The 22,425-nt window shown below is 38.6% G+C and overlaps 1 long non-coding RNA gene across 1 annotated transcript in view; it reads right to left on the reverse strand.

The window, feature by feature from the left end:
- LOC132658698 (uncharacterized) overlaps positions 1-22,425 on the reverse strand; it is a 727,669-nt gene that overhangs the window by 674,058 nt on the left and 31,186 nt on the right. Inside the window, exon 2 of the long non-coding RNA XR_009598629.1 lies at positions 21,299-21,460. This is a non-coding gene — a long non-coding RNA (uncharacterized LOC132658698). The remainder of the gene's footprint in view (positions 1-21,298; positions 21,461-22,425) is intronic.

The following is a 22,425-nucleotide window of genomic DNA, read 5'->3' on the forward strand; positions in this document are numbered from 1 at the left end:
GAAGGAAAGTTATGACCAACCTAGATAGCATGTGGAAAAGCAGAGACATTACTTTGCCAACAAAGGTCCGTCTGGTCAAGGCTATGGCTTTTCCTGTGGTCATGTATGGATGTGAGAGTTGGACTGTGAAGAAAACAGAACACTGAAGAATTGATCCTTCTGAACTGCGGTGTTGGAGAAGACTCTTGAGAGTCCCCTGGACTGCAAGGAGATCCAACCAGTCCATTCTGAAGGAGATCAGCCCTGGATGTTCTTTGGAAGGATTGATGCTAAAGCTGAAGCTCCAGTACTTTGGCCACCTCATGCAAAGAGTTGACTTATTGGAAAAGACTCTGATGCTGGGAGGGATTGGGGGCAGGAGGAGAAGTGGACGACAGAGTATGAGATGGCTGGATGGCATCACTGACTTGATGCACGTGAGTCTGAGTGAACTCCGGGAGTTGGTGATGGACAGGGAGGCCTGGCGTGCTGCAATTCGTGAGGTCACACAGAGTCGGACACGACTGAGTGACTGAACTGAACAGTTAGTATTATTTTACTTTATACTAAAATAATATAATTTAGTAATTTAAGATGGAGAAGGCAATGGTACCCCACTCCAGTACTCTTGCCTGGAAAATCCCATGGATGGAGGAGCCTGGTAGGCTGCAGCCCATGGGGTCGCTAAGAGTCAGATACAACTAAGCAACTTGACTTTCACTTTTCACTTTCATGCATTGGAGAAAGAAATGGCAACCCACTCCAGTGTTCTTGCCTGGAATCTCAATCTCAGGGAATGCGGAGCCTGGTGGGCTGCCGTCTATGGGGTCAGAGTCAGACACGACTGAAGCGACTTAGCAGCAGCCACAGCAGTAATTTAAGAAGTATAACAAAACAACATGATATAGTCAATTAAATATTTAATTTCAAATACTTAAAGTCCCATAACTAAAAGGACTTTAAAATTAGAGGAGGTCAGAAACATCTGGTCTTGCTACATAACACATGCTTATAATACCATACAAAAAACTGGGTTTTCAAAAATTCACATTACAGTTTAGGAATAAGAAATGCAACAACCATATTCTTTTGGAGATGTTAGAGATGGCACCTGCTCATGGTAAAAGGGATGATTTAACTGAAAAGAAAGGACCCTACAAGATAAAAGTGAATAAGTAACTTATATCAATTTCTCCAACAAAAATAGCTTAATAACAGGTAGACCTGGTTTACTCAGGAGGAAGTAACAAAAGGTTTGTATATTATTTTAGGGATAAAAGACATGAAGGACCATCCAAGCTCTTTGCATATTATTTGAAGTGAAATATTGACCAGCTAGCACTAGATCAACTTTCAGTAAGAGACAGGAACATATTTCCCCTAATAAAATTCAGAAATTAAAAGTAGAAAGGAAAAACCTGTTAGCCTCCGTTAGTTATATAGTACCTAGATGTAGGTACTCAATCATATTTTTTGAATGAATGGATGCACTAGTTCTAATAAACTTCTAATATACTAAGACAGGGTTGTTATATGTTGATTCATAGGACATAAGGAAAAATGTTTAATTAAAGTATACAGCATTTTGCTTTCAAGATCATCTGCACCACAGACCAGCATTGAGATCCTGAGTACACAATTAATTCTCTTACTTTCTTGCACTGATAATTGTCTTGCTTCCCTTTCCCAGTTCAAATTAGATATTCAGAAGAACTATGTGTTAGCAATTTAAGTAAAGCGGATACTTCCCAATAATATGAATCTTTCTAGAACAATAACATAATTGTCATGCAATTCTTTCCTTTTAAATAGTTCAACACATGACAGAAGTTGAGTTTCCTCCACCAGTGGTGAGTAATCAAGTTAACAAGTCCTGACCCTCCAAATAATACACTGGTGCCGTGTAAAGAAACATGCATTATGAGATCTTCTTCCCTCCTAACCTAAACATTTGAGTGAGCTGCCCTGGTGCACCTGCACACCCAGCATGCATGTGCAATCAGTGTGGATCAATTTCAAATCATTCAGGTTAACCTACAGGATTAAAAAGAAAGAATGAATGAAGAGGGAGAGGGGAATTCACCCAAGAGCAATGGATTCAGTGTGCCTGGGCCACAGAGAAGCTGAGGGAGGCTCAGGGAAGAGCAAGACTACCAATGGAATCCAACAAGTGGTTCAAAGCTAGATTTCTGACTATTAATCCTTCATTTACTCTCTAAACGCTAAGGAAGGAAATTAACCACTTATTTTAGCAAAAGATTAGAAAACCACATCTACTGAAAAGAAAAAGAATGTAGTTAGATCACTAGTTAATTTCTTTAATCCCAATGTAAACATACAAACTATTCTATCACATACATAAGTCTTCGCATTTCTCATAGAAAATATACCTTTGGTTATAAAATAATCAAATTCGAAAAATAAGGTAAATGAACTTTGTACTCAAGTGGAATTACAAGAGCACATAAAAGGCTTGTTTTGTATAGAATGAAACTTCCTTTGTATGAAAGTATGGTGAAGTTCTAGTTAGCAATTCTAAGGAAGGTGGTAACATATATTCACTGAATTTTGGTAAGTTTTACAGTATAGAAAGACGCTGACTTACAGAGGTGAGTAATAAGGTAATGAATATCTCTGCCAGCAATGTGTAAAAAGGCACGCAATATTATTCCAAGGACTAAACACTCCACTAAGCACTTTACATATATTTATTTATCTTCACAAAAATCCTAGGAAGTAATTGCTATCTTCATTTCCAAAATGAAAAAAAAGAAGCACATAGAAATTTTACACTAAAAGAATCCAAAAAGCAGCTGTAAAAGAAGTAAAGTCTGAATTCCAACTATAAACTTAGATATAAAACTTCTGCATCATATTTTGCCTCATGCATTATATAAACCTGTATCCCTAGTCACATTCACCCTGTAAGTCACCAAGGAGAATGTTTACTGCAGCAGGAAGTGTTAAGACTCTAAGAAGAACAGATGATCCAACAGTGACTCTCTCTGAACTAAGCAGACCAAGTATAGCAGATATAAACAAGGCTATTAGTGAGACCACTGTGGGTGCAACAGGATTAGGCTGAGATTAGGACCCAAGCACTGACATGTTCAACAGGGACTTGGGTTGACATTTTTAAAAAATGATCTGAAATTCACTGTAAGAGATTACATTTTCAGCATATTTTAATACTGAAAATTTTAAATCAATGGTTAACTTTTATGCATTTAAATACAAAAGAAATTAAGGCACTATATAAAATTGATACTTAGAAATAAGTTTTAAGAGCCAGAAATTTTGTCTTGCTCTTTTCTCTTTAAATTAATTTTCATTCTCACAAAATAGTATTTTTATATAATGTTCTTATGCTTAAAGAGCCTTTTATTGATCACACAATTACATTTTTCAATGTTCTAAATATACATTGAAACTTGCTATCCTTATATGACCATAAGTTTCCAAGTGTTTAAATTTCTTCAAGACTGAATTTTCATCACAGTAATTGTTAGAACCCAGTTGAAAAAATATATATTTAGATTTTTAAGTAATTAATAGTAAAATCAGTTTTCATTGCAAATGTATCTCTTAATGAGATGAGTAGAGCTGGCTTGGTTAGTTTTTCAGTTGGGTCATATTATCTGTGGCTATTACTGCTAGAATGAGAATTCAGCAGCAATTTTATTTCTTTTCATTGTTATAAGTATAATCTCTGAAAACCTTGTTCACATAAATAAGTAGACAGGAACTCAGAGTTTGGTTATAGCAACTCCACTCAATTTTTTAAAATCCTTCTGACTTTTTTAAAAGTCATTGCTAATAACCAGCTGGTTCTCCTGCAGAGCAAAGAAGAGGAAAACTACCACTTGTAAAAAGTATTTTTACCAAGCCATCAGAGCCATGCACTCTCTCACCACTAACAACAGAATTTCAAATCCTCCCTTTATATCCATTAATATCCTTGGGTCACATGTATGGAAAGATTCCTTGTGAGGAGAGATGCTCTCCTATTGTGAAAGAGAAAATGGGGGTAGGGGGAGGGAAGACTAGCTCTTTCATCTCAGGGATATTCTCAAGGAAGATCAATTTGAGGAGAGACTAACAAATAAAGTTAGAATCTGGAAATTGTTTCCCTTCATACCACCCAAGTCTAGTATCTCTTGGGAAGTCATTGTTTATCCTCAGGATACACGTGGTCCAGTAGAGAGCCCACTGGTTTAATACGCAAAGGAATGTTTAGATAGAAATACATTAATGTGTACATTTATGAGTATGTTATGACTGTGGATTTTGGAGTGTGTGGGGTGAGTTATTTCACCAACCAGCCTCAGTTTCATCTTCTGTAAAAATGGAAATAGCTTTTCTGAGTTCTGATGAGAATTAGATATAATGTGTGCCAAGAGCCTGGCACCCTGCTTGATAAAAACCAGACATTCACTGAACACTAATTTTATCCATTTTCCTACAGCATTTTGTGCCATGGCTCTCACTATCTGGAGTCCTTTTCCCTTGAATCATCTCAGGCTTGACTCCCTATTATCACTCTGTTAAAAGCTTAAACATCTTCCTCTGACTTTCCTGAAAATCCAGTCAAAAGTAACCCTCTAACCCCTTGCTATCATATTTCTATTTTCTATCATGGCTTTTATTGTTACCTAATATTTTCTTGGGTTTTTGTCTTGTTTGTTTGTTTACTTTTATTGTTTGTTTTTACTGACTGGAGCTTAAGCTCTGTGAGAACAGGAAGTAACTGCATCTCTAGATACTGTCCCTTACACAGTGTCTGGCACAAACTTTGCTATAAATGATTGTTTACTAAATAAATGAGTTGATCTATTAGTTTGCTAGGACTGCTATAACAAAGTCGTCGTTCAGTTGCTCAGTCGTGTCCAACTCTGTGACCTCATGGACTGCAGGATGCCAGGCTTCCCTGTCCTTCACCATCTCCTGCAGTCTGCTCAAACTCATGTCCACTGAGTCAGTGATACTATTCAACCATCTCCACCTGTCATCCCCTTCTCTTACCTTCAGTCTGTCCCAGAATCAGGGTCTTTCCCAGTGAATCACCACTTTGAATCAGGTGGTCAAAGTATTGGAGCTTCAGCATCAGTCCTCCCAATGAATAGTCAAGGGTTGATTTCCTTTAGGATTTTCTGGCTTGATCTCCTTCCTGGCCAAGAGACTTTCAAGAGTCTCCTCCAGCACCACAGTTCAAAGTCATCAATTCTTTGGTGCTCATAGCAAAGTAGCACAGACCACGCAGCTTAGAGAACAGAAATCTATTTTCTCACTGCTTTGGAGACTAGAAGTTCAAGGTCAATGTGTTGGCAGGTTTGGTTACTTCTGAAGCCACTCTCCTGGCACCGAAGATGTCACCTTCTCTCTGTGTCCTGATGTGGTCGTCCTGTGGTCTGTGTTGCTCCATCCTAATCTTCTCTTCTCATATACACACAAGTCATATTGGAGTAGGGCCCACTAATCTGACCTCCTTTACCTCAGTTATCTCTTTAAAAATCCTATCTCCAAACAGTGTCATATTCAGAGATACTGAACTTCAACATATGGATTTGGGAGGGTACCATTCAGCCTATAATGGTGAGTGACTACTCTGAGTTTCAGATTCTAACCTAAAGCAGCCAGACCATTAATCTTAATGACTAATTTCAAGAATCTTTACTAAGTAATAATAATTCGATGATGTCTAGAAAAAACCTATTAGGCAAAGTACAGCCTCCAAAGTACAGGCTAAACACAGAGTATATTATGTCTACAAAAAGTCCTGTAAGGCTTTCCTGGTGGCTCAGTGGTAAAGGATCTGACTGCCAAGTAGGAGATCTGGGTTCAATCCCTGGATCAGGAAGATCCCCTGGAGAAGAAAATGGTAACCCACTCCAGTGTTCTTGCCTGGGGAATCTTGTGGACAGAGAAGCCCGCCAGGCTACACAGTCCATGGGGACACAAACAGTCAAACACAATTCAGTGACTCAACAACAACAAAGTCCTGTAAATATGTTAATACCAGCATTATTCATAATAGCTAGAAACAGGACACAACTGAAATGTCCACCTACCAGCAAATGGATTAAAAAACTGTGCTGTATCTATACATAACGGAATGATATTCAGCAATAAAAAGGAATGGCTGGTATACAAAACAACATGGATGAAACTAGAAAGCAAGATGTTTCATGACAGAAGCCAGACAGACAGTACACTAAACAGAAACACACATACAACGTTCTCGAAAAAGTGAAACTTAAGCGACATAAAGCAGATGAGTAGGTTGCCAGGGACTTGGGGTAGGGAAGAAAATTAACTTCAAAAGAATTCGAGTGAACTTTATAGAGTGATGAGAAAGTTCTAAATCTTGACTGTGCTTGTGGTTGTATGACTATATATATTTGTCACAGCCCATCAACTATAATCCTTAAAATGAGTAAATTTTGTTTTATGTAAACCATATCTCAGTGCAACTGATTTCTCAAAAACTGCAGCATATCAAGAGTACTTGGAAATCCGTGTTTTCATCAGAAAGATCACTCTAGGATTTTTGCAAATATCTTTTTCACATATATTTTGGGAAGAAAACAAACACGCACACACGTACATGTTTACAGTAACTAGGCAAACAGAAATGTAGATTTCATTTTTAAAGTCCTAGAGAGAGCGAGAGGGGCAGAGAGCACTGTCAGTGAGGGTGATTTGCCTAACAGCCTATGGGATAATGCCCCATCCATTTCCTCTTGTTTTAATCCCCAAATCCCCAAACCTTCCCTAAGCAGTAAATGAACCAATTGGAAGGGCCCCTCCAAGCCATTATTACTCATTTTTACTGACTGGGAACAGACTTACAGATTTTTATATACTTATCTATCCCATATTATTTAAAACTTTCCCATTGAAGTTCGGTTCACTGCTTCCTCCAAACAATAAAAAATACTGATGCAGTAGATAAAGTGGCATTCAATGGAAATTAAAGCAATTTGAAGGGTTTAGAATACTTAAGCTCCAGTTGTTAAAAAAAAATAATAATAAAGGAAGAGTTCAGGGTGGGAGGGGAAGTATTGTCTAGAAGAATTTATTCCATACAGGACAGATGGAGAGGATATTTGTGTTTAATTTAAATGTTCTGCAAAAGTTAACACTTACAGCGGCAGAGAAACACCCCCAGGTTCCTGGCAAATGACAGGAACACTTTATCCTGAATCCTCAGCAGGATCTCAAAGCTAGGGGTTTTGAACCCATCTGGAGCTAGAGTTCTCTCTTTGAAATAAGGCAAGCAGGAAAGGACCCTGAGGAGAGTTCCACGCCTCCACCCCAAACATTCGTGCAACCCTAATCCCCCAAAGTTTCATGTTCTGATTAATTAGAGATACCAGGTTTTCATAATCACTGACTGCTCTTTCTTTTGGGAGGCTGGTTTGCTTTAACAATGCCTGACATTTCATCCAGTACACTCTGAGCTTTTTTCCAGCTATAAAAAATAACAGCCTCTCTCCCTGACAGCAAAGAAGGTTTATTCGCTCCTGTCAAATAGATGAACAGTTATAGCTCTCCTCCGTACTCACTCACAGCACAATAGGTGGAACATCAAGAATAATTATATCAAATGGCCATGGAAACGGATTCACAGGATGTGCAGGTGAACGCCCGCTTCAAACCTGACACACTTTTGTGTCTTGTGTTGCTTCCAGCGGCAAAAAGGGCTTCTCGAAACTTCCCTCAGCTCCTTGTTTGAGTGTGGAAAGCTGCCAGGAAGGGTCCTTTTGAAAAGCTGTGATCTAAGGGACCCTCCCCCACCCCAGGCTTGGACTACTTGCCCCAGGAAGCGGCCTCTTCACTGCTTCAGTGGAGGCGACTTATCCAGACAGGAGCACGGCCATGAGGAGAAGGGGCACCTGGAGTCTGGGGCCAGCACGGAGTTGTTGAGATCAGCAGGCAGAAATGGGGATAATGGCACAAGCAGCTACCCAGGAGAGTCTGAGTGAGAAAAAGGATTAATGACCTCTGAGACTTGTTCTTTTTCCGCTCTTTTCCTGAAATGCCAAACCGTGGAGCCAGTTATCAATCAAGGGAGTGAAATCTATCAGAGGATGGATTCGGTTTGCTACAATGACAGCCAGCTCCACTTTTGAATACGCTTTGAAAACAATTTTTACTGTGCAATGCCGGAGAAAGCCAACAAATAATAAACCTGTCATGGCAATCACCAAGTGCTCGTAAATACAAAAGTCTCTGCCGAGCAGCTGTAAAGGGGAGCCATTCCCAAGCTTAAAAAGTTGTCAGTGCTTAATAACTGCATCTGATATCATTCTCGTTTAGGGCTGAGCCTGGGGCGAGGAGCTTCCACGCTCTCGAGGCGGGAGCTTCCGGTCCTCTCTGGTTAGGAGTTCAGAGTGGATGCCAGGCCATGGTCACAGGCCCCTCAGTTCTCTGAGCTCTGTTTATTTTCCCAGCTGCGCTACAGTCATTCACCAAAGGTTCATCTTTTCATTGAATTCAGAAGACTATACCTAAGTGTGCCTATCATGCATTTTTGGTGACAAAGTCTGAAAGGTAATAGAAATCTGTTTAATGAACGTCACAGCCCCCCTGGGCTCTCTGCTCAGTGCTCCAGAGTCCTGTGGGCCTCCGGTGGCCGACCTGTACTTTCTCATCTCTTCTCCAAAAGGAGCTCTTGTTCCTAAACACTTTGTCCCTGGCTGTCCTGTTCTCTGCTCCTCTTTAAAGGGATCAAACCAGAACTTGACCCCAAAAAGAAAATTCTCATACAAACCCTGACTTGAGAGAAAGGAAGTCTCTATTAGAGAGCAGAGTGCTGAGCGGACATTTTCAACAATACCTTGTCGCTGTAGAGGGATTTGGCCAAGAGACAAACTCTGTGGCCAGATTCTTCAAAGGGGGACCGGAAGCTGCCTGCCAAGTGCCCCAAGGGTTCACTGTGAACAGGAACAAGTTGCTTCCACTGAGCAAAGCACCGTCTCTAATAAACGGAGAGTTTCTAGGTGTTGGGAAGGCTCCCATTTCTTGAGAAAAGGCAGGTCACACATCTTTTGATGTTGAAACTAATAAGTTACCAGATTTGGAAGTGACAGCTGCAAGCACAGCTCCCTCAGGAAGGCATAGGAGAGGCAGTTTGTTAAATGAGCTTTCTTCTTCTGTGTAAAACTTCCCGTAGCTGGGCCGTATAATGCTGCAGAGATACGCACAGCCGCTTGCTGGTTTCTCTTTCCTGGGATGCTAATGCAGATCATCTCCCATTTTCCTGGGGAGCATCCATCTCCCTTATTGAGCCTTTGTTTGTGGTTATTTTTTAGAAGGCGGGCCTCTCCTGCCTCCCTCTTAACAGAGCAGACAATTTATGTGAAAAAGTGGAGTGGAGACTGGTTAGTGCAGTCAAGCAGCCATGTCCAAAATGGCTTTCGTGGTTAAGAATAGATAAATCTTACCAAGAAAGACAAGGAATTAACAGTCCATGGCTTCCCATCTGGTAACATTAAAAACAAGATCCCCCCAAACCCAGAGTGACTCCCCACAGAGACTAATTGCTGACATAGCAGGGTACCCTAATGGTTGCTTGTCCTCCTTTTACCATTTGACCATTTTCAGTGAATCAGTCAACAAAGGACTACTCACCACCACCACCAGCAAAACGTTTCGCTGAGAGAAAAAAATGATGCTGCTTTGCCTAGACTTTCCATGGAAACACTGGCTTATACACTCTACTAGAATATTCATCTCATTAGACAATATGTAAAATAAGGACTTCCCTGAGGGTCCAGTGACACCACCCTTATGGCAGAAAGTAAAGAGGAACTAAAAAGCCTCTTGATGAAAGTGAAAGAGGAGAGTGAAAAAGTTGGCTTAAAGCTCAACATTCAGAAAATGAAAATCATGGCACCTGGTCCCATCACTTTGTGGGAAATAGATGGGGAAACAGTGGAAACAGTGTCAGACTTTTTTGGGGGGGCTCCAAAATCATGGCAGATGGTGACTGCAGCCATGAAATTAAAAGATGCTTACTCCTTGGAAGGAAAGTTATGACCAAACTAGATAGCATATTGAAAAGCAGAGACACTATTTTGCCAACAAAGGTCCATCTAGTCAAGGCTATGGTTTTTCCTGTGGTCATGAATGTATGTGAGACTTGGACTGTGAAGAAAGCTGAGCGCCAAAGAATTGCTGCTTTTGAACTGTGGTGTTAGAGAAGACTCTTGAGAGTCCCTTGGACTGCAAGGAGATTCAACCAGTCCATTCTAAAGGAGATCAGCCCTGGGATTTCTTTGGAAGGACTGATGCTAAAGCTGAAACTTCAGTACTTTGGCTACCTCACGTGAAGAGCTGACTCATTGGAAAAGACTGATGCTGGGAGGGATTGGGGGCAGCAGGAAAAGGGGATGACAGAGGATGAGATGGCTAGATGGCATCACCGATTCAATGGACATGAGTCTGAGTGAACTCCAGGAGATGGTGATGAACAGGGAGGCCTGGCGTGCTGCGATTCATGGGATCGCAAAGAGTCGGACATGACTGAGCGACTGAACTGAACTGAGGGTCCAGTAGTTAAGACTTTGCCTTTCAAGGCAGCAGGTGCAGGTTCAGTCCCTGGTTGGGGAGCAAAGATCCCACATGCCTCATGGCCAAAAAGTCAAAACATCAAACAGAAGCAGTATTGTCACAAATTCAATCAAGGCTTTTTAAATGGACTCTATCAAAAAAAAAAAAAAAAAACAAAAAACACTTAAGAAAAGGAAATCTGTAAAATAGATGTATATGTTGTACCAAAACCAATTTTCCCCATCACTACATCAAAATAATCAACAAATATTTCTAAGTTGATTTTGTCAGTTGCTGAAGCCAAAAATTATCTGGAGTCATACTTGAACTTTCTTTAATCAGTCTAAACCTCAGCCAACTCCACATACAGAATACATCTTGCATTTGACCAGTTTTCACAATTGTACAAGTTCTACTCGGCCATCTTTTGACTATAGCATTTTTAGTAGTCTTCCTGCTTCTGTCTTCCCGTCTTTAGTTCGTTCTCCACAAAGTAGAGAGGTTGGTAAAACACAGCCATATCGTGGAAAATGTCTGCTCACGCACTACAAAGCATTATCCTGTTTATTCCAGAGACTGGCTTTTTTTTTTTTTTTTTTTTTTTTTTCCTGAAAAGCGCTAGGTAAGAAATAAGTTAGATTTTTTTGAGGGCCAAAACAATCTAAGTCATTGATCTCATGACTACTCCATTTGCTAATATAGCATGAAAGCAGCCGGAGATAATGCATAAATGAATGGGTGTGGCTGTGTTATAATAAAACTTTGGCCTTGGTTATTGATCCCTGGTATAAAAGACCATAGATGATCTGGCTTCAGGATCTCTGTGCTAATAATCTTCTTAATAACTCCACTTTGTTCACAATGTTCTCCTGTTTCAGAATGTGCCAAATACAACTCCATCTCAGGTCCTCTGCACTTGCTATATTTTCTTAGGATGTAACTTGGCTACATATTGCTGCATAATAATGATACTAAGACTTAGTAGCTTAAAACAACAGAGACATTTATTATCTTTCATGATTCTGTGTGTAGGCTGTGCTCAAGCTGGGCATTTCTTCTATACATGACATCTGCTAGACGTGTCATCACATAGAACTGAGTGGCAACATCTAAGAAGGTTTATTCTCCTGCAAGCAGCTGATACTGACTGATATGTGGGCATTCCACTCGAGCTAGTTCTCCTCCACGAAGTCTCTTCATGGGACCAGAGTTTCTTACAATGTGGTGGCTTGGTTACAAAAGGGGAATGTTCTAGGAATGTGAAAGTGGAAGCTCCAGATCTCCTAAATTCCATCTATGGACCTTATACAGCATCACTTTTTATTTTTTATAGCTCAGTGGTCAAAGGAGGTCATAGGACAAATCCAAACTCAGGAGGGAAAAAAACAACTTCATCTTTCAGTTGGTGCAGTACCACAGGATTATCAGCCATCCTCATTCTATTAACAATGTTCTCCTTTGCTTGTACTTTTTTTCAGGTCTATCCAAATGTCACCTCTTCAGAGAGGCCAGTTCTGGCCCTACACCCAAAACACTTTCTATTTTCTTAACATTATTTTAATTTTTTTTATCTAAATTGTCCATTGTATGTCTTATATGTTGATTTGCTTGTCTTCTCTCTCCCTATGACTAGGCAGATGTGTGTGCATTGTTTGCTCACTATCCTCTTACTGTTTCCCGAAATAATTCCTGACACAGATGGAGGCATTCAGTATTTTGTGAAATGAATGAATGAATGAGCACCAACTCTGTACTATGCACTGTGCCAGCCACTGAGGAGAAAGCAATTTGACATAATTCATACAGATAATGTTTCTGCTCTTAAAAAACTGATAGCCTGAAACTGAGCGCCTGTTAATCTGGAATTGATGAGATCTCTCTTCAGTTCCAACAATGTGACAAAGAATCACAAAATTGTGTAATTTATTAGCAAAGTTTACAGTGCTCCAAAATGAAAAGAGAATACTAAATATTTAACCAAGTGAGAATATGTTGGTCTCCTCTCCTGCAACAGAGGTAGGGATTTCTAGGAACCTGTGAGGAGAGGACTTCTGAAACTATTTCCAAGTTCAACAGGGCTGTTTATTGTTTTATGCCAAGGGTACTGAAGGGGATATATATCAGATGGTTTTTATTTATGTTTAAATATTGTAATTAAGTATTAAGAAAGGTACTGATGATAAATGGCTTCCAAATATCTTTAAAATACAAGGTATGATCTATTTTTTATTTATTTGCATGTTTTACAATTTGCTCTGATATCTATACTCTGAAGGATGTCAGGGAGAAAGTAGTAAGACTGAGGAAACATATTAGACCATACTAATTTTGATTATTAGCATTAATATTTGAGATAACCCTATTTACTAAGTAGGGAAGCTCATACAGAGTGATATGAAACAATAGCAATCACTAGCAAAATTCACTAAAACCTAACTATCCTATCATTCACCTCTCAATTCAGGACTTTCTTGACATTCAGAGTAACAGACACTTGTTCATTTTGTATAGGTGGTTTGGAAAGTTAGAATAAGATGCAATATAGGTGTATAATAAAGAAGCGATGTTTGCCTTCAGGATTCAATTGTGTTTCAGTGTCTACCTTAGGCCTTAAGTCACTGTTGCTGAGAGAGAAATTACCCAAACAATTATTATAACTCTGGCAATGTTGCTGTGATCTTTTAAATGTGTCAGAAGTTATGTTGGAGGGCCTAGCCTATATCTTTCAAGAAAAGAAAAAGATTATGGGATTGCAAGTATGGTAATCTACATGAGAAAACTAGGCCAGAACTGCTAAGGGACTTTCCCAAGGTCAGAGCGCTGCTATGCAGTGAATCCAGAATTTGTCCCTTTCTCCTAAATTTAAGACAAATCTTCTCTACCTCTTCTTTGAAAATCCCCGCCAACTTCCTCAGGAGTCTTAAATTTTATGAACTGGGAGATAAACTATCTCTTATTCTCACCTGTTTCTATATGGCCCAGAGCTAAGAAATTGGCTTTACATTTTCAAAAGATTAGAAAAACTTTAATATTCATGATGTGTGAAAATTATAGAAAATTCAAATGTCAGCATCCATAAATAAAGTTTGACTGGAAAATATCCATACTCATTCATTTTTGTATTGTCTGTGTTGCTTTAGGTCTATAATGTCACAGTTAATAGTTGGGGCAGAGACCATATAACCTATAACCCTAAAACATTTACCATCTGGCGCTTAACAGAAAAAGTTTGCCATCTTCTAGCATAGATTATGCCTTTTCTTTCTTTTATATTCAACTTAGCCTTCTAACAAGCTATTTACCTACTGTTATTGAACATATTCAGGTTATTTCCATGTTTTAAAAAAGCAAATAAAATGAGACCTACTCTACCATTTGTTCCTGCCAACAGCCTTACTCTCTTCATGGCCAAATTTGTCTGGAGGGTTTTCAATATTAGGCTCTCACTCATGTATCAACTCACACAAACACACTTTAACACACACACTTTCAGGAATGTCATCATGGATTATAAATATAGCAGTTCTCATCTGACTTGTCTTTTTGGAAAGATTCTGTACTACCGACCATTCTTCCATTCGGAAGCAAGTTCCTTTCATTGCTTCTTTGTGCAAAAATGTCTGCTTTTCCTCAAAATTATCTAGATCCTCTTTATCTGTCTGTTGTTTGAACCCATTCTCCTCTGACCAGAATTTCTCCAATAACAGTGTAATTACTCAGGATCTTGAGCCTTTTTTTCCCATCTCTACACTCCCTACATGATTCTTATGCACTCAACACTTTCAATTCCCACCTATAAGCAAATAACTCATAACTTTATATCTCCAGTTCAAACATAATTTTTTTGTCCCAGACTCATAAATCCTACCTCTTAGGTGTCTGAAATGAGCCTTGACATATTCACAATCAAATCATAATCCTGCATGCACCCATTCCTCTTTCATGTTGTATTAGTTGCTTAAGTTGTGTCTGGCTCTTTGCAATCCCATGGACTGTAGCCCACCGGGCTTCTCTGTCCATGGGATTTCCCAGGCAAGAATACTGGAGTGGGTTGCCATTTCCTTCTCCAGCGGATCTTCATGACCCCAGGACCAAACCCAGGTCTCCTGCTTTACAGGCAGATTCTTTCCCATTTGAGCCGCCCTTAATTTCAGACCTTGGCACTGTCACTCACACAGCTCCTTAGCCCTAGAAACCTTAGTATCAATACTTGACACCACCTCTCCCTGACTTCTCATATCCAGTCTGTCCAATCCTAAACCCTTCTGGAATCCATCTACTTCTCCCCATTTCTCACTAGTCCCTAAATACAAACCAGCAGAACCTGTCACCTAACCTGCCTCAGGGCCCCCTCACTGCTCTCAGGCCCCACTCAGGCGCCTTCAGCCTACTGTCTACATTGCAGCCAAAGTGACCTTTGATTTGGCACCAGGACAAAAGTTTCCAGGAGGGAAAGAAAAAGATGGGATATTGACAAGCTAAAAAGTTGGCCTCTGCAATGAACTATGAGGAAAATAAATTTTCAATCTAGCAAACTATAAGTAACCAAAATATTACTATTGTTTGATGAGAAGGAAAGAGAAGACATTTTAGATATTCTAAACTTGTATATTTTAGTCTTCCAAACATTTTCATAGAAAAAAATTTACTAAATGGTTTATTCTAAGAATATACCAAAAAGATTCCAAGAGAGAAGGATACACAGACACTCCAAACAACAGAACTGACTTAGATGCACAGCACCATCCAGGATGTCCACACATGAACAAACTCAGGATGCCTGTTAAGGGACCTTCAAAAAGACAGTGGGGTGTTTTAAAAATCAGTTCTGTGCTCAAGAAACAGGATGAAGTTAGTGACAGTGTAAAGGTACATTATTATTTTGCAAAACAAGAAGGAAAAAAATGTGATGGGAAAATGCCAGGAAAAGTCACAGTAAAACACTACTAAAAAGAGATGGTCCTCAAGAAAGAAAATAAAATGTCATAAGATCTTTAGAAATTGGCTAAGTGTAAAAATCGGCAAATTTTAAGAGAGAGTGGATCGTGGAAAGACATTGAGGGATGCTAAATTCTAAATTTACAAAGTGGGTATACTGCTTAAAGCTGCTGGATAAATAGAAACTTAAATATATTTAGTTTAATTTTAAATATATTAATATTATAAAGATATCAAAGGGAGAGAATTGACTAATCTTCTATCAAATAACAGCAGAAGGAAGAGATGAGGAAGTGAGTGGGGGTTCGAGTAAGTGAGCTAAGCTTGTCATCTGTTGTAATAGAGATCTCCTATTACAGATAGCTTTTAGTTGATGTAACAACAAATCAAGGTAGAAAATTATCTGAAACATAAATGTGACCACCAGGAGAAAATACCATAGATGAGCTCTGTGGAGTGGAAGAGGAGCTAGGTGGAAGAACTCTGCCTTTTGTATTCTGAACTCCTTGAATTATTTACTAAGTGAATATATTATTTGTGTAATAAAAGGAAGATAATTTTGAAAAGTAAACTGAAGTTTGAAACCACTCAAATATTAAAATTGAGAAGGGCAAAACCAAAAGGACTGAGAAATACCAACAGAATCCTCACAAAAATAGAGCGACTAAAAACAATTTAGAGAGAAATTTATATTCTTAGATATAAAACACCTTGACCTTACTGCCAAACAAACATGAACATTACTGTCTCTCTCATGAAATAAATAACAAGAGAAACCTATTAAACTCAAAATATCACACATATACTGGAGTTGGAAACATACAGAATTACAAAGGTATCTGCTGTTTCATATCAAGCAATGACAAGAACAATAGAATAGTCAAATTGTCTGCAGCAGACTTCTAACTGTAATAGTATGAGGTGAGAAAACTTAAGGATATATATTCTTTACTTATGTCATCTCCATATATTAGAGTTCAATGTGAAACTTCTCCCTCTGTCGGTAAAACACGGCCTAGCAGCACAATCTGCAATGTGTATCTGTAATATTTAGCATCAGCAAGGCATTCCGCTGATTCCAGCAGAATCATTCTTCCCACAAGTGTTAAATCACCATTTTTTTCAATCTTATGTTCTCATGATTATCTCATACCTTTTACAGCTGAGAAGACCTAAATGCACAATAATTGCATTTAATTATTAGAATAGCTTTTTAAAATCCCAAGTGTCTATTATGGAATTTGAGGGATATTTAATGCAAAACTGAACATACCCTCCATCATCATTTTCTTTTTACAGTTAGCTTATTTCAATATGCCCAGTAGTGACGAATCCATTTTCATATAAACACAACCACAGAATCCAGTATTCAAAAGGCCACCCAAGGAACAGTCTAAATCACACCAGGTATACAAATTGCTTCTCTCTTATCCCTGACAGACTGCATGCACAGTTCCAATGATTGGGAAATCACTTCAAAACAAGCCAGATTTGCTACTATCAAAAAAGGCAGAAAATAACAAGTATTAGTGAGGATGTAGAGAGACTGAAACACTTGTGAACTCTTCATGGAAATGTAAAACAGTACAGCCCCTGTGATAGTTCCTCTGAAAATTAAAAATAGAATTAACATATTACCTGGGTATATACCCCAAAAGAATTGAAAGTAAAGTCTTAAAGAGACATTTGTACAATCACCTTCACAGCAACATTATTCACAATCACTAAAATGTGAAAACAACCCAAAAGTACCTTGACAGATGAATGAATAAGCAAAATGTGGTATATACATAAAATGGAATATTACTCAGCCTTTAAAAAGAAGGAAACTCTGACCTATGCTACAACATGGACAAATCTTGAGGACATTATGTTAAATGAAATAAACCAATCCCCAAAAGACAAATAGTGTGTGATTATATTCATATAAGAAATGTATGGGAGTCAAAACTACAGAGGCAGTAAGAATGTTGGTTGCCAGAGGCTGAGGGAGGAAGGAATGAATGGGGAGATACTTAATGGATTTAATGGGTATAGTTTCAGTTTCACAAGATGAAAAGAGCGAAGTCTTCACAGCTCTTTCACAGATGATGGTGATGGCTGCATATTATGAATGTATTTAATACCACTGAACTGTGAATCTAAAAATGGTTGAAATGGTAAATTTTATGCTGTATTTTATCACAATAAAATTATAAAACCAGCCTGATTTATTCTTGACAAGCACTAGTTATTAAGACATTCTATCTTACACTGAGTTGAAAACTTTCTCCACTTTTACCCCATTAGTGGTGATGAGATCTGAACTTTAAAGAAACACAGACTATTTTTTCTTGCACATCACAGTTCAAATATTCAAATTTAGCCACACCATATTGAAGGCTCTGTTCAATGTAGTTAAAAAGCCAATTTTATACTTTTGGTTCAGGACATAATTTTGAAATCAGATGGACTAGAGTTCAAGTTCTATTAATATATCTACCAACTACTAAGTATGAGGTTAGGGGCAAGTGTTTAACCCTCTTAAGCACATAATGTATACAAATAATAGAAGTAAATGGCCTGTAAGTTAGTTGTAAGATAATGCACATATAAGGCACTGATAAATAACTGATTTGAATCTTTTATTATTTTTGTAAGATTAATATTTCACAGGGTGGAATGAGGATCAACTGATACAATCCACAGAAAAACATTTTAGTAGTTGCTATTTCTAACAACATTTGGTCCTTCAGTTATAATGGTCAACGTAAGATAATATTAACTTTATTTCACTCTTGAAATAAGCATAACAAGCAACCAGATATGCTGCTTTTTAAAGATGTGTTTTAGTGACTTGTAACCAGGCATCAGCTCTAAAAGAAACTTTGAAAAACATTTTATCTTTAACATCTATTAATTCTATATATAAACTGTGATGAAGCTGAACCACACAGAATTGAACATTCAAGATAAATTTTTCATGGAGCAACAAACAATTCTTGACTATTCAATAACACAACTGTAGAACAAAAAAGAGTGCCGTTATTTTGAGGAATGAATGTTATTATTTTGAATGTCGACTCATGAACTTTACGATTTTCAGCATCAAGCTTGCCATTTTGTGTCTTGTCCTGAAGCTGAATAGACTAGTCACAGTCCATTGACACTGGAATAATCCAGAGGCCAGTAAATTGCATCATTATGCAACTTTCACCATAACTAGAGTCAACTTAAAGAAAAGGCAAGCAGAAATTCACAACACATTTTATCAAAACATAGTTCAGTTTTTTTAAAATTAGTATTAAAGAACTAATGTGCTAAAAGAAATATAGGATTCCATGAATCACCTGGGAAATTCATAGGAACTACAAGTGCTTATTAAGAAGGAAAGAAATGAATAAATGAAAGGGAAATACAGTGCCTTATGGAATAAATCTACATACAAAATGAAATCTCTTGTACTTTCTAATCATAAAAATGTAAACCAGTCTTAGATAAGAATTATATTTTTGTAGTTTTACATTTAAGAATTTATTAATACTATGTGAGAGTATTCACTTTTTGAGGCTTAAATATTTGTTTCCAAATCTGCAATAAAGAATACTAAAAAGGAAAACTATCAAACATAAAAACACATACAATCAACTCTCTTCTTATGGAGTTTATACTACAAAAGCTTCTGACTAATGAAATGATACGGAAGTGTTGAGTGACTAACTTAATATCAACTGGTATCACTTAATATGTATTGATATAGACAATGTATTGATATAGGCCAATGTTTGGATGTGTACTGACACAGGCCAATGTTCGGGTCACTGGCAATCAATAGTCATTTTTTGAAAGTTCAGAAAATCTCTGCATGCGTGCTCAGTCATGTCTGACTCTGCAACCCCATGGAGTGTAGCCCGCCAAGCTCCTCTGCCCACAGAATTTTCCAGGCAAGAATACTGGAGTGGGTTGCCATTTCCTACTCCAGATGATCTTCCTGACCTAAGGATGGAGCCCTCATCTCTTGCATCTCCTGCTTGGCAGGCAGATTCTTTACCACTGCGTCACTTGGGAAGCCTAATAGCATACAAACTTCAGAACAATTGGGAGATTAGAAAACAAAATCATAATTTAGATACTATTGTTTATGTTAGTCATATTTTTACAATATCTTTTTTAAAATTGAGTTGTCTAGTGGACTTTCCTGGTGGCTCAGATGGTAGAGTCCGCCTGCAATGCAGGAGACCCAGGTTCAATCCCTGGGTTGGGAAGATCCCCTGGAGGAGGAAATGGCAACCCACTCCAGTATGCTTGCATGGGAAAGCCTATGGACAGAGAAGCCTGGTGGGCCACAGTCCATGGAGTCACAAAGAGTCAGATGTGACTGAGCAAGTTTCACTTATAGAGTAAGTGATTGAAGACAGTGGGCCTATGGAATAGGCCACCTGGAGATGGCTTCATTATATGAGATATTTTACTTTGGAAGACTTTTGCTATAGTATATCAGAATAAAGTAAGCCATATATAGTAAATTAGAACTTCATCCTAAATTAAAGATGTGTAATATGCCTAATTTATGAGCTATGTTTATTATTATGTATAATTGTTGTTTCTTTTAGGCAGGCAGAAAGAAAATAACTGGAAAATGACTGATACTTGAAAGTATCAGAAGTTTATGTTCTTATTCACTGTAGATACTTGAAAGCATGCACACTTTAAGAGAAAATTTTAATAATACAAATTAGATACCATTTATTGAGCACTTACTATGTTACATATTATACTGATTCAATGGACATGAGTTTGAGCAAGCCCTGGGAGTTGGTGATGGACAGGAAGCCCTAGCGTGCTATAGTCCATGGGGTTGCAAAGAGTTGGAGATGACTGAGTGACTGAACTCAACTGATTTAGCTCATTTAATATCCCCCCAAAACTATCTAAAAGAGTTACTTTTATTGACTCCTTGTTACAGATGACAGAAAAGGATACTGAAAAAGTAAAGCGATTTTTTTTCAAATTCAAATAGTGGTGAATTGCTGAGTTAGGATTCAAATTCAGACCTATCCTGAAGCAAATGCAGAACCACAACTGTTATTATGCATACCAGTGATTTTCAAAAGCGAGTTGTAACTCCAAAAGCAAAGGCAGCAAAAGCAAAAATAAACAAACAGAACTACAAAAACCTAAAAGCTGCACAGAAATGAAAACCATCAATGGACTGGAAAGGTCATGTATGGAACAAGTGAAAAGATTGCAAATCACCCATCTGATAAGGGGTTAATATCCAAAATACACAGGGAACTCACACAACCCAGTATCAAAACCCCACAAAATTAAACTGATACAGGACTCAAGCTGACATTTTTCCAAAAAAGATGTACAGATGGCCAACAGGTATATGAAAAATTGCTCAGCATCACTAATCATCAGGAAACACAAGTGAAAACAACACAGAGATACCACCTCATACCTGTTTAAGATCTATTGCCAGAAATAAGAGAGACAGTAAACACTGGTGCTGATGTAGAGAAAAGGGAGCCCTTCACACTGTTGGTAAAAACGTAAACTGGAGTCTACACTATAGAAAAATTATGCCCCCTCCCAGGGGTCCCTGGCACCCAGTCCTCAAGCCATCCCACGAGTATCTATGGACAGGAAGGGCAAGTACAGAGCGTGGGTGACCTGTTCTTCCAAGGTTAAAGGTCCATTATCCTCAATGCATGGCTCCCACAAGTTAACCTCCATCCCTAGATAAATGATTGAGGCCCCAGGCTATAGACAATGGAATATTATTTTACCTTGGCCCCGAGAAATCCCTTCATTTCTGACCCCCCACAGACGCCTCTTGACTCACTGTCATCCTGAAGCCTAGAAAGACGTAGAAGGTGGGGTGGGGTGGGTCTGTGGAGTGATGGTGGAGGAGGCGGATGAGCACGGAGAAGGCGGGGAGCCCCTCTGTACTGGTTCTTTACCCCAGAGTACACAGGCAGCTTCCAAAATATATTTATATCACCCCCTGAAAAAAAGAAAAAAAAGAAAAGAAAAATTATAGAGATCCTTCAAAATATGAATCACAGAACTACCAAATTATCCAATGATTCCACATCTGGATATCTATCCAAAGGTAATGAAATCACTGTCCTGAAGAGATTTCTGTTCTTCCAAGTTTAAAGGAACATTATCAACAATAATGGAGGAAACAAGTTAACCTCCATCAATAGATGAATGATTAAAGAAAAATTATATATAATGGAATATTATTTACCTTTGAATAAGAAGAAAAACCTGTTATTTCTGACAACACAGATGAACCTGGAAGGCGTTATGCTAAGTGAAATAGTTCAGTTCAGTCGCTCAGCCATGTTCGACTCTTTGCGACCCCATGAATCGCAGCACGCCAGGCCTCCCTGGCCATCATCATCTCCTGGAGTTCACTCAGACTCACGTCCATCAAGTCAGTGATGCCATCCAGCCATCTCATCCTCAGTCGTCCCCTTCTCTTCCTGCCCCCAATCCCTCCCCAGCATCAGGGTCTTTTCCAATGAATCAACTGTTTGCATGAGGTAGCCAAAGTACTGGAGTTTCAGCTTTAGCATCAGTCCTTCCAGAGAACACCCAGGGCTGATCTGCTTCAGAATGGACTGGTTGGATCTCCTTGCAGTCCAAGGGACTCTCAAGAGTCTTCTCCAACACCACAGTTCAAAAGCATCAATTCTTCGGCACTCAGCCTTCTTCACAGTCCAACTCTCACATCCATACATGACCACAGGGAAAAGCATAGCCTTGACTAGACAGGCAAAGTAATGTCTCTGCTTTTCAATATGCTATCTAGGTTGGTCATAACTTTTCTTCCAAGGAGTAAGCGTCTTTTAATTTCATGGCTGCAATCACCATCTGCAGTGATTTTGGAGCCCCCAAAAATGAAGTCTGACACTGTTTCCCATCTATTTCCCATGAAGTGATAGGACCAGATGCCATGAT

This window comes from Ovis aries, chromosome 26, assembly GCF_016772045.2.
Source record: "Ovis aries strain OAR_USU_Benz2616 breed Rambouillet chromosome 26, ARS-UI_Ramb_v3.0, whole genome shotgun sequence".
Taxonomy (NCBI): domain Eukaryota; kingdom Metazoa; phylum Chordata; class Mammalia; order Artiodactyla; family Bovidae; genus Ovis; species Ovis aries.